Raw genomic sequence first — 12,282 nt, 5'->3', positions numbered from 1 at the left:
CAGGGTAATGTTTATCAACAAGGCTTATTTAATAATTTTATGGATCAAACTACTACTTTCAGAGATTCCCCACTCTATATCCAAGCATACATGTTACAAAGCACCCACATTTCACATTAAACACACTATATATGCATAGAGTTTTATGGATTTCTATAAATTAGATTTAAAAATTATATAGTTATTATAACATATTTATTCAAATTTGACTCTAGTTGCTTGGCCGTGATTCATAAATAATTAGAAATCCTTTCTTTTTAATTTTTTTTAATATTTTTTTTTATTTTCCCACTGTACAGCAAGGGGGTCAGGTTATCCTTACATGTATACATTACAATTACATTTTTTCCCCCACCCTTTCTTCTGTTGCAACATGAGTATCTAGACAAAGTTCTCAATGCTATTCAGCAGGATCTCCTTGTAAATCTATTCTAAGTTGTGTCTGATAAGCCCAAGCTCCCGATCCCTCCCACTCCCTCCCCCTCCCATCAGGCAGCCACAAGTCTCTTCTCCAAGTCCATGATTTTCTTTTCTGAGGAGATGTTCATTTGTGCTGGATATTAGATTCCAGTTATAAGTGATATCATATGGTATTTGTCTTTGTCTTTCTGGCTCATTTCACTCAGTATGAGATTCTCTAGTTCCATCCATGTTGCTGCAAATGGCATTATGTCATTCTTTTTTATGGCTGAGTAGTATTCCATTGTGTATATATACCACATCTTTCGAATCCAATCATCCGTCGATGGACATTTAGGTTGTTTCCATGTCCTGGCTATTGTGAATAGTGCTGCAATGAACATGCGGGTGCATGTGTCTCTTTTAAGTAGAGTTTTGTCCGGATAGATGCCCAAGAGTGGGATTGTGGGGTCATATGGAAGTTCTATGTATAGATTTCTAAGGTATCTCCAAACTGTTCTCCATAGTGGCTGTACCAGTTTACATTCCCACCAATAGTGCAGGAGGGTTCCCTTTTCTCCACAGCCCCTCCAGCACTTGTTATTTGTGGATTTATTAATGATGGCCATTCTGACTGGTGTGAGGTGGTATCTCACGGTAGTTTTGATTTGCATAGAAATCCTTTCAAATTGAGAAAAATCTAAACTGCAAATTCTTTTCAAATCAAATTCTACTTCTGTACATATTAAGTTTAACAATTGGTGCCATGTTTGCTATATTTGTAGATTTTGAATTAAATATTGATTTAGATTTTGTGATTTTATTTTTGTATTTTGAAACCAATACATTTCTTTTCCCCTAGTCGCTAACATTTCTGTAGAGTCTTGAGAAGCCTTGTGTTCATAACACCTGATATTGACAAATACATTTCTTTAAAGTCATAAAGTATCTAAAAAACTCCTAGAACCTGGAACTTCTTCCTGTATCATTGGTATTTTTTCCTCTTGTCCTCGATAGATTTCACAGGTCCAGGAACTAAGAAGAGTGGCCCTCATATCAACAATCCTAGTGACCTACTTGTGGAATTCACACTTCTCATTCTTGAAAACTTAAGCTGTGCTGGGTTAGAAGGTCTGGTTTTGATGAGAGGGGTTGGAGAACTATAGGCAAGGGACCCAGCAAATGTTCTGCTGAATCTGAAGCTATGGTGACCACCCAATCTGTTTAGGTCCCTTATGCTGAGGGACACTTTCAGAACTCGAATTGCTGCTACACAGTGGTGACAGGAAGGACTATGTCTGGAATGAAGGGGTTCACTGCGGTGTCTCAATGCCAACTGTGAATGAGCGAGTGAAGCAACCCTGGTCCAGAAACAATAAAGCCAGCGAGGTTCTCATCCTTAAAGCATGAAGGGCTGAACTGTCACTGCAATGCTGGCTGACGGTGAGGGAAAATGACAAGTGATGGAGGAGGGAGGCGAAAAATACCAGGTATGGCCTTGGCATCATCAGAGACTAGAGTTTGCACCACTACAGCTGTTCAAATGTTTTTATAGAGACCTTGGCTAGCTAACACTTTAAAGATTCTGTCATGGTTTTGACTAAAAGTAAGTCCGGAACAGAACTGAGCAGTGTAAGGGGTAGACTGTCTCTGACAGCTTGTGTACCTTGCTTCATATTATCTTGGCTTACCTTTTTTTTTTTTTTTTTTTTTTTTTTTTTTTTAAATTTTATGGCCAACCCACAACATATAGAAGTTCCCAGGCCAGGGACTGAATCTGAACCACAGCTGGGATCTACACCACAGCTGCAGCAATGCCCAATGCTTTAACCCACTGTGCTGGGCCAGGGATTGAACCCTCACCACCACAATGATCTGAGGTGCTACAGTCAGATTCTTAACGCACTGTGCCATGGCGTTGGCCTGCCTTTTTAATTTCAGCACTGCTGTGGTCACCAGCTGCATATAGGTACATCATGGAAGCACCTTTCTTCAACTGATCCTTATTTTCCTGCTTTCTGTCTTGGATCTTTTCTGTTTGCTCTGTCACAAGAGATGCTCAGCCACAGAAATGTGAGATATTATCACTCTATGCAGAAATTCTTGACTAAGGATGATAGAGTCTTGTGGATAAAAGCCCTTAGCTTCTTTCCTTCAGTTGCACAATCCTAAGTTGCATTTCCACGGACCCTCAGAGAGTCCTTGGTGGGACTTACCCCCAGGTTCTTATTGTGATGATTAGTTTGGAGATACACCCTTGTATTGGCTTTCCCTTTTTCTCTGTTTTATTATTCCCAGTTGCCCACATCTCTTCTCTGGGATCACGTTCTAAAATACTTGTACATAAGTCCTTGCCTCAGGCTCTGAATTTGGTGAAATTAAGATTCATACTGTTTTTTTTTTTTATCTTTTTTTCTCCTTCTGCACGTGTGCGTGTATGTGTAAAACATAAACTTATACAATTAATTGACTTTAAGACTTTAGAGTGAATGATTGACAGACTAAAATCTCAAACCTGGCTCGTCACTGATATTGCTTGGGAACCTCCCCCTACCCCAAACCTACTATGTTAAAATCTTGAGGGTTGGGATGCAGAACCTGACGTTTTCTTAAAGTTCTACAATTTATTCTATGTCACTTGGGTCTGAGAACTCCTGGTTGAGATGCTCTAGGTCTCTTCTAGTGACAGAATATTGAGAGTCTAGGAGCTTGCAAATACTCTTGAACAGGAGGGAGGTGCATAGGATCATAAATTTCCTTCAGGCAGAGAGAGCCAGAGGAAAGGCAGAAGCACACAAGTTTTTCAAAAGACTCTTTGCTCTGTCACACTTCTGACAAAATTGGCTTGATTTATGTGGGGGTGGCCAAAAGTTTGGTTTGGAGTTATATAAGTGCTTTGTGAAATTACTGGCCCGTTCCCTATTTGAACTTGGTACAGCATTGCTTCAAATGTTCTTTCTCTTCCCTCTCTAGATGTTTATACTCTTTTCTTCATCTTGGAACTATCTATTTGATTTAAAGCTGATCAAGGCCATGACATAGAGAGAAAGGTATGATAATATTTGCTTAAGGTCTCAAGACCATTTTTCAATGTGTAAATTCTGTGATATTTGAAAACTCTTTCTTTAAGGATATCAGCCTAAGAATCACAAGGAGGTCCCCACTGACATGGTCTGAAAGAGACTCTAGAGGATTTTATGAACAAGGCCATTCATCCACTAGGCACTGCAGGTATGGCGCCAAGGTCCTCGGGCTTGATGTGAAGATGGCCCCGTCTAAGAGTGCCTCTCTCACCAGTGCTTTCCTTTCTGAAGGCGTGGCCTGTAGGCCCTTTCAGAGAACACAGCCTAGGGATGGGATCTTGGCTTTATATAACAAGTCCCTTTTAACATTTCCATGTTCCTGAGCCTCCCACTCCCATCCTCCCATCACTCCACCAAGACAGTCTGGTGCATCTCTAACTGCATTTGAATGCCATTGTTGTGTCCAGGCTTCCAGGACACCACCTAGTAGTGTATTAGGAAGAAAGTTAAACCCAGATTCATGGGACCATGGTCTGGTCTCAGTAAAATTCTTCCTTATCCAGACTTAGAGTCAACTTTCAATATCCACTCTCGCCTGCTCCCTCCTTCTGGCACATGTAGCCAGGCTTGTGCCCCTGTTAAAAACATAGGAGCCAGGGACGCAATGGGCCCATCAGAAGTGAAGACGTAGGTAGCCAGGAGGTTGATGACCCTCCCCTAGTGGTCCAGAAGGTCCTGTAATTCTTTGATTTTATATGCAGTTTCCTCCCATAGAAAGGGCTATATTCACTCACTTGATTTATGCTGTAACCTGACTCCAGTTTTTAGTCTGGAGGCCAGGAAATGGAGCAAGGGGATCTTGAGGAAGACCAGCCTCATCCTACAGGGCACTTTCTCCAGGTGAGGTCCTAGTGCTGTTTGCAGGTGAGAAGAGGCTGGTTTCTTCTGGCGGGGAGAGGGAGCTTCTTGCTAGACTGAAAATCAAGAAGGTTCTGAGCATTCCAAGTTTGCAGGCTTATCCACCCAATTATCCCCATCCTGGATTTTTGGACCCTACTCTTCGAGAATCCTGACTTTGTCACAGAGACCTGCTGCAGCTGTGCATTCAGCCTCCTTTTGTAGCCTTTCTAACCTTATTGTTAAATCTTGGATCTGGTTTTCAGCTCAGTCTAGCCTCTGGTGTGGGAGATGAGCCGTATCTCCTAGGTTACACACTACAAAGGAGGTATTTTCACTTTCACATTATATCCTGAAGTTGATAGTTGACTAACTAGGACCTCTCTTTTTCTCTTTATCAAAGAACCTAAAGCCATTGACAAAATGTATGTAACTCCATCAATCCTGAAATTACACTGCCCTCCCATTCAAAGCCTTCCACTACAATATAAGCCAGTCCTTGACCTTCTGCCTGGGCTCCCTCCAGGCTGACCACCAGGGAGAGTCTTAGTACTGGTGATGCTCCTGCACTCCAGGGCTTAGTCTCACCTCCCTTACCACCAGCAGCAGAGCATTTCTGACCCATGAGGGATCCAATTCCAAAATCCCATCCTAAGGGCCTGTTTTCTAGGGGATACTTCTGAAATTCACTGTCTTAAGTGTGAGCCTGAGGGAAGAACTTACATCCAAATTATTTTAGGAAGTGACCCCAAGGTCACTTGGGGAAGAGTTTACCAGGCAAGGAGGGGAAGCTAATTCAAGAGGGTATTGTAAACATTTGGTCATCCCCTTGGGAGCCTGGGGCTTGATTCCAATGGGGTCCCTTTGAGGAGCTATGCAGCAGGTGCCTCAGGAACATCTACTTAGGAGACAGAGACAGGAATATTTGTCCAATGTATCCACTGTCTCCCTTCCTCCATTAATCAAGGTTTGCTGCATGGAGTGTTAGATCCTCACACTTCCAGGCTTATGCATCTTATGTTAGAAATGCTTGAGGTCTCACATGGCAGGGCAGGGAAGCTCTGGGGCACCTTGAGACAAGGTGTTGTCAGGTTATTCCTACACACGGCTGGTGCCTCATCATTGGCTAGAGTGAAAATATGAGCCAGGAAGACATGAGGCAGGACACACATGATGTCCTATCAAGACCCATCCAAGAACCCGTCTGTTAAGCCGAGACCAGAATAGGATATTAAAAACCCATCAATGACATATATCTTATGGGGTGTGTGCTACTCTCTATTTTTAATGTAACTGTAGAAAGACAATCGTATTTTCCTTCCTTTTATTTTTAAAAAATGTTTAAACCAGGGAGATAATAAAATACCCATAGAAGAAGGCCACCTGTGTATTCCAAAAGGAAAATAAAAAAATATTTAAAAATGGAGAAAGTGACATGAAGGAAAAGCCAATTGCCCAAAGGACTTAGAAGTAAAATCTACCCTTGAATGACAGACTTGAATGACAGACTTGTCCTTCTGTGCTGTGCAAATTCCTCTTCATCCTTCAGGTTCCAGTTCATTTCTCCTCTGTGGTTTTTCCAATTCCTCCTACCCTCTCCCACTCAGCAGGTCAGAAATTTCCCCACAGGGTCACTTGCTCTCTTCTCTGTGCTCCCAAAGCCTTTGACACAAGCCTCCGTTCTAGCATCTGTCATGTTGTATAGCAGCTCTTCTGCCTTCGTTATAGATGGGGGCCTCCTCTCATTTTTTTTTTTTTTTTTTTTTACTCCCAGTGCCTTTTCCATTGTCTCATATGAACTAAATTTCTGTCATTCACTCACCAAATCACTTAGCAGATGGCTTTCCAGGGTCTGCCATGTGCTGGGCTCAGCAGGGGAGATTCCATGTTGTAAGACCGAAGTCCTATCCTAGCAGGAGGCAGAGAAATCCAGTGGACAGTCAAGAGGTGACTGATTGAAAGTCCAACCCCCATTATAAAGTCTGAAGTCCTAATTTCAGCTGTTAGACTGATGGTCCTGAGCTGGCGAAACCCAAGAGGGTGAGCCGGGGAGATAATGGTCCCACCCTCTAGTGAAGACTAGAGTAACCAAGAGGTCGGTGACCCTTCTCTAGGGGTCTGAGCAGACACTTCCCACCTCATGCAGGAACATGTGGGAAGCATCCCAGAGCTGCGGGCCTCTGCCTGAGCCAGAACAAGCCTGGGAGGGACAAGGAGAGGGGGTGTTTGAGTATGGGCCAAATCAGATGCTAAAACCTATCCAGTTGAAATGCTGTCTATTCCCCAGCTTGAGGCAGGACTTAATCCCTTTTCAGCATGAAGTAGCCAGAGCAGTTGTCACCTATTCCCTCAAAGATGTAAAGAAAGTTAAGACAGGAGTGGGGATTGTAACCGAGTCCCTCTAGAACCAAATTCCTTGAGTTTAGGATTAATCTCTCTATCCAAAACTCTATACCCTTTCTTGTCCTACACTTGTTCCCCTCAGGATTGAGGAGTGTCAAAGAAAATGGGGGATTGAAACTGAGCAGGATGCTGTGGGGCCTTCCCAGATATAAAAACCCCTCTATGTCCCCCATTTCTTATTTGTAAAAAAAGGGGGTGTGTGTGGCTTTGGTCTTCTAGGCCTTCCCCAAATTCCAAAGAGTGGGCTCAAGCAGTTAACTATGAGGACAGTAGAGTCGCAGGCCTCTTGATTCCTTCTGATTCCTCCTGAAGGGATGTAGATAACCATCTGACACATATCTGTGTGCTGTTCTCAAGAAACCGAGACCACCCACGCAGGTGGAGGATGACGATGGTACCGTGACCATAAGCACACAGACCCCAGACTGGTTGGAACCAGATTCCCAAAACATCACCCTGTTGCCTAAACACCAGCCAAGCTGAAGAAGGTCCAGGAGCCAATCAGACATTAAGACCCTCTCCCCTAATACTGTCTTTAAAAACCTTTGCCTGAAAGCTGTTACGGAGTTTGGGTCTTTTGAGTATAAGCTGCCCATTCTCCTTGCTTGGTGCTGTGTGTTTAAACCCTTACTTTGCCACAAACACCTGCTGTCAACGTCCAGCTTTCTGTGCTATGGTCACAGGCACCCTTGCTCATTAACACACAGGTGCATTGGGAAACTTGTTTCCCTCATTAGAACAGTAGTTCTTTAGTGCAAGAAGCAATGTAAACAAAATGGGATGGAAGATAAGATCAGAAAAAGAATGTATATATATATATGTATGTCTGAGTGACTTTAAGGTACAACAGAAATTGACCCAACACTGTAAATCAATTATACTTTAATAAAAAATTAAAAAAAACAAAAAAACCCAAAATGGGCATTGCCTAGCTCAACCCATGTCTCTCCTCACACCCAACACCTACTCCCTCCCCATCTGTTGGCCTGCTTCTCATATCAAATTCCTCTCCCAGAATGAAAGTCCCCAGTGTCAATGGGACCCTTCTCTTTTAAGCAGTTGATAACTAGGTCTTCCAGACCGGGGCTGACCTGCAAACCAGACGTGTAAGTGCTTCCGAGAGAAATACCCTGGGTGGAAAGAATGATTCAAAGAGGTTGCTCACACCCTGAATATCACTTCCCATGTTGGTTTCAGTTCTAGGTCAAGACTGGAGGCAGCCCAGAGAAGTGACCCTCTTCTCATTCAAAGTTAGGCCCTGTAGGACCTGTCTGAGTTTTCCAGTCAGGCATTCATGGAGCCTTGTCTAGACCTCAGTCTTCATACAGTGCAGTGTTCTGTAAATTTGGAAATTCTCATGAATTACCTTGAAAGCACTCAGGTCCAGCTTGTTCTGTGGGGAGAACAGAACTGCTTGATTTATCACTTTTTTTTTTTTTTTGTCTTTTTTGTCTTTTTGGCATTTCTTGGGCCGCCCCCGTGGCATATGGAGGTTCTCAGTCTAGGGGTCGAATCAGAGCTGTAGCCACCGGCCTACACCAGAGGCCACAGCAACACAGGATCCGAGCCGCGTCTGCAACCTACACCACAGCTCACGGCTTGCAGGGTCCTCAACCCACTGAGCAAGGCCAGGAATCGAACCCTCAACCTCATGGTTCCTAGTCAGTATTCGTTAACCACTGAGCCACGACGGGAACTCCTGATTTATCGCTTTTATTTTATTTTTTTAATTGGGGCAAATTCATGTAACACAAAATTAGCTTTTTTTTTTTTTTTTTTTTTCCAGCTGCACACATGGCATGTGCAAGTTTCTGGGCCAGGGACTAAACCCACACCGCAGCCCTGACCACAGCCACAGCAGTGACAATGCTGGATTCTCAATCCACTGAGCCACCGAAAATTCCCAAAATTAACTATTTTAAAGGGTATGGCTTAGTGACATTTTGTGCTATCACAATGTGGGGCCACCACTACCTCTATCTATCTAAGTCTATAACATTTTCATCACCCCAAAAGGAAATTCCATACCCCCAAGTGGTTCCCCTTTCTCTCTTCCACAGGCCCTGACAATTCCCTCTCTGCTTTCTGTCATATGGATTTATCTATTCTGGATGTGTCATATAAATGTGATCATACAGTATGTGACCTATGTGTCTGGTTTCTTTCATTTAGCCTATTTTTGCAGTTCTTGTGTGTTGTTGCATGTTTCCGAACTTTGTTCCTTTTGATGGCTGAGTCCATTGTATGCTTATAACATATTTTATTTAACAACTCATCCCCCATTTCTACTTTTTGCTTTCTCCTTAAGATCCTGGATATTGAGAAGTCTGAAACTGGGTGACTGGGGCCGTTCTTTTTTTTCACAGGGAAAAGCAGCTTGTCAAGGAAGTAGAGACAAGCCAAGGTGCAATTCTCAAGCTGACACCTTCAGATGAAACACACATTTAACTGGTCGGGAATGTCTCCTTCTGACTTTGTCATTAAAAAATTGTGGGCGAGATCTCTGCTGTATTTTAATGTTTTCTTGTTCAAGAAAATGTGTGCAGCCTGAACCCCTGAAGTGGAGCCCCCTTACCTGAATAGATGGTTTCTGAATGTTCTTAAAGGAGACTTTTTTTTTTTTTTTTTTTAAGTCCGCACCTATGGTGTATGGAAGTTTCCAGGCTCAGGGTTGAATCAGAGCTGCAGCTTCCAGCCTGTACCACAGCAACGCCAGATCTGAGTCACATCTGTGACCAGCGCCACAGCTTGCAGCTCTGGATCCTTAACCCACTGAGCGTGGCCAGGAATTGAACCCGCATCCTCAGAGATGCTATCTTGGGTTCTTAACCCACTAAGCCACAATCGGAACTCCTTAAAGTTCACATTTAAGGCAAGATAAAAAGATGGTTGGTGAACACCGTTCTGCAAGTCTCTAAATATAAATACAGCAGGGTCCGACCAAGAGGAGGCAGATATCTGCCTGGGGAGTTGTCATTTGGGTCTGACTTGTCTCCCACCCTTAGGGATCCAGCCTCACCTTATCTCCAGCCTATCATTTGTGTCAACAGAACCCAGACCAATGAAGACAAGAGAGCTGCTCTTTGTGTGACGCATTTCCTCACCCAGCCGCAGATTGCAACAGAGGAGATGAGATAAAGATGAGGAACCTCAACAGAAAGGATGGATGTAAACAGTGGGTTTGCTGTGCAGTGACAAGAGCCCAGCTTGGGAAGGTCAGTTAGACCTGGCTGGGAGGTGGGACCTTGTGGGGAGCACCGTGTGAGGCTGTTAAAGCCGAAGGATCAGCCAAGCGAGTGCCCTTTGATTTTATCCCCAGAGGATGGACGCCTGGATATCAAGGCTGAAATTGACAAGCAGATCTTTCTAGAAGGGTTTTTCCCCCAGTCCATTGACCTGGATGAAGTACCCACAGTAAAGCTGGGGTCTGAAGCTATTGATTAAATGTCATCAGTGGGAGCAACAGCTTTATGGGGCTGCAAGTGTTACAGCTGAATCAGCAGTAACTTTTTCCATCTAAAACATCACTCTGAGCTTAATTTACTGTTTTTTTTTTTTTGCAGTTAATTTTAATCTAGTAGCATAACAATAGTGGTCATTTTTAGATATTATAGGTTGTCAGCAGTAATATATATTGCTATACATAATATACATTTATCTAACATGTCTGTATTACATTAATGCTTCTGTAAAGAGTTATCCTCTCTTGAAATACTTCTTGCCTGTCTATAGCAGAGCCGTCCATACTGGCATTTTTGTAATGTTGTGCCTTTATCTGTGACCTTTATTTAATTTGCCATGGATGCCCCTCTTAACTTTGACCTCTGGTTGGGCAAGTGATGGACCCTCCAGCATTGCTTTACCTATACTCCACCTACCACTGCGGTGTGATGTGATGAGAAAAGAAAAGAGGCAGGAAACTTGAATTTGAACTTAAGATTCCTGCCATGGATAAATCATGAAGGGGGCAGAGGTGGTGTAACCCAGGGTTTGCTTAGTATTTACCAACTCCTGTCAGTCATTGCTTGGAGGATGTTTCCTGGGAGACTTTGATGCCCAGCATTTCTGGCCTGCCTCCTGCCAGGGCAGAAGAAGTCCTCAGGCAAAGAAATGTGGATGAGTTAGGCTCTGAAGTGGTAGGGCCCGAGGGCATATATGTTGCAGCATGATACAAATTTCCCTAGTGTTATGCAGTTAGAATATTGTCAATTTTTATATTAAAAATGATAGCAAGGAGTTCCCATTGTGGCTCCGCAGGCTAAAGACCCAACATTGTCTCTGTGAGGATGGGGGTTCCACCCCTGGCCTTGCTCAGTGGGTTAAGGATCTGGTGTTGCTGCAAGCTGCACTGGCTTAGGTCGTAGATGCAGCTCGGATCTGGTGTTGCTGTGGCTGTGGTGTAGGCTGGCAGTTGTAGCTCTGATTTGATCACTAGCCTGGGAACTGCTGTTAAAAGAAAAAAAAAAAGTCCAGTTAACCAAAAGTTTAATTCATCATTATAATTATTATTATTACTATTTGTCTTTTGTCTTTTGAGGGCCACACCCATGACATATGGAGGTTCCTAGGCTAGGGGTCTAATCAAAGCTCTTGCTGCCGGCCTACGCCACAGCCACAGCAACACCAGATCTGAGCCACGTCTGCAACCTACTCCACAGCTCATGGCAATGCCGGATCCTAAGCCACTAAGCAAGGCCAGGGATCGAACCCGCAACCTCATGGTTCCTAGTTGGATTTGCTTCTGCTGCGCCACGATGGGAACTCCTCATTATTATTGCTATTATTGTTTTTCACTGTCTTAGTGTTATTTCTTTACTAGTGTGTTCCGAAGTGGAATTACTTGGCCAAAAAATATTTTAAAACTTGCAATGGTTAGGATGCTGATTAAATTGCTGAAAGTAAAGCCCCAAATACCATGCGACTCAAAAATAAAGTGAGTTAACAAAGAAGGAAGTTTACTTCTCTTTTAGACAACGGACCAGGGATCAGTGGTTCAGGGCCTGAGGGGTGACTCTGCCATATCCACACAACTTTCACTTCTGGTCCCAGTAGCTTCTCCAGCACTCATCATGTTCCAGCCAACAAGGGAGGAAAATGTCAAGAGGGCACACGGGCTTTCCTTACAAGGGGGCATGGTGCAGAAGAGACACATATTTCTACCCGCATCTCCTTGTCAGGACTTAGTTGCAGTTACCTGGTAGCTCAGTGGATTAAGAGGTCAGCATTGTCACTGCAGTGGCACAGGTTTAATCCCTGGCCTGGGAATTTCAGCATGCCATGGGTGCAGTGAAAAAAGGGAGGGGGGGGATTTAAGTCACATAGCCACATACTACGCTGCAAGAAGTCTACAAAATGTTGTTTCTGGCTTGGCTATGCCTATTTAAAATCCAGGGGTCTAAGGATGGGGAGGAGGATTACCGGTGGGCAACCATATCCTCCACCAGAAAGACTCATGTCAAATGATTTTCCAAAATGGTTTGTGCTAAAAGTCCAGTTCCACCAAAATTGCATGAGTTTGCTCATTAAACAAGTGTCATTAAAGGAGATTTTATTGGGTAAA

At 43.6% G+C, this 12,282-nt stretch overlaps 1 protein-coding gene across 4 annotated transcripts in view; it reads left to right on the top strand.

Moving 5' to 3' along the window:
* LOC146395765 (uncharacterized) overlaps nt 1-12,282 on the top strand; it is a 591,473-nt gene that overhangs the window by 160,324 nt on the left and 418,867 nt on the right. For 3 of the 4 annotated variants that reach the window (XM_085001352.1, XM_085001350.1, XM_085001351.1), the window contains one exon: nt 9,773-9,937. The gene's annotated coding sequence lies outside the window, so the exon portion shown is untranslated. Of the gene's footprint in view, nt 1-3,372; nt 3,450-9,772; nt 9,938-12,282 lie in introns of all 4 variants that reach the window. The other variant, XR_014830576.1, reaches the window with a different exon arrangement.

Source organism: Sus scrofa, chromosome 15 (assembly GCF_054392235.1).
Source record: "Sus scrofa isolate SSC_HxYL_T2T_F1_AM1 chromosome 15, Sscrofa_HxYL_maternal_Yorkshire_Landrace_v2.0, whole genome shotgun sequence".
In the NCBI taxonomy this organism is placed as follows: Eukaryota; Metazoa; Chordata; class Mammalia; order Artiodactyla; family Suidae; genus Sus; species Sus scrofa.
The sequence above is the reverse complement of the archived record's forward strand: the minus strand, read 5'-3'. Positions and strand labels throughout refer to the sequence as shown.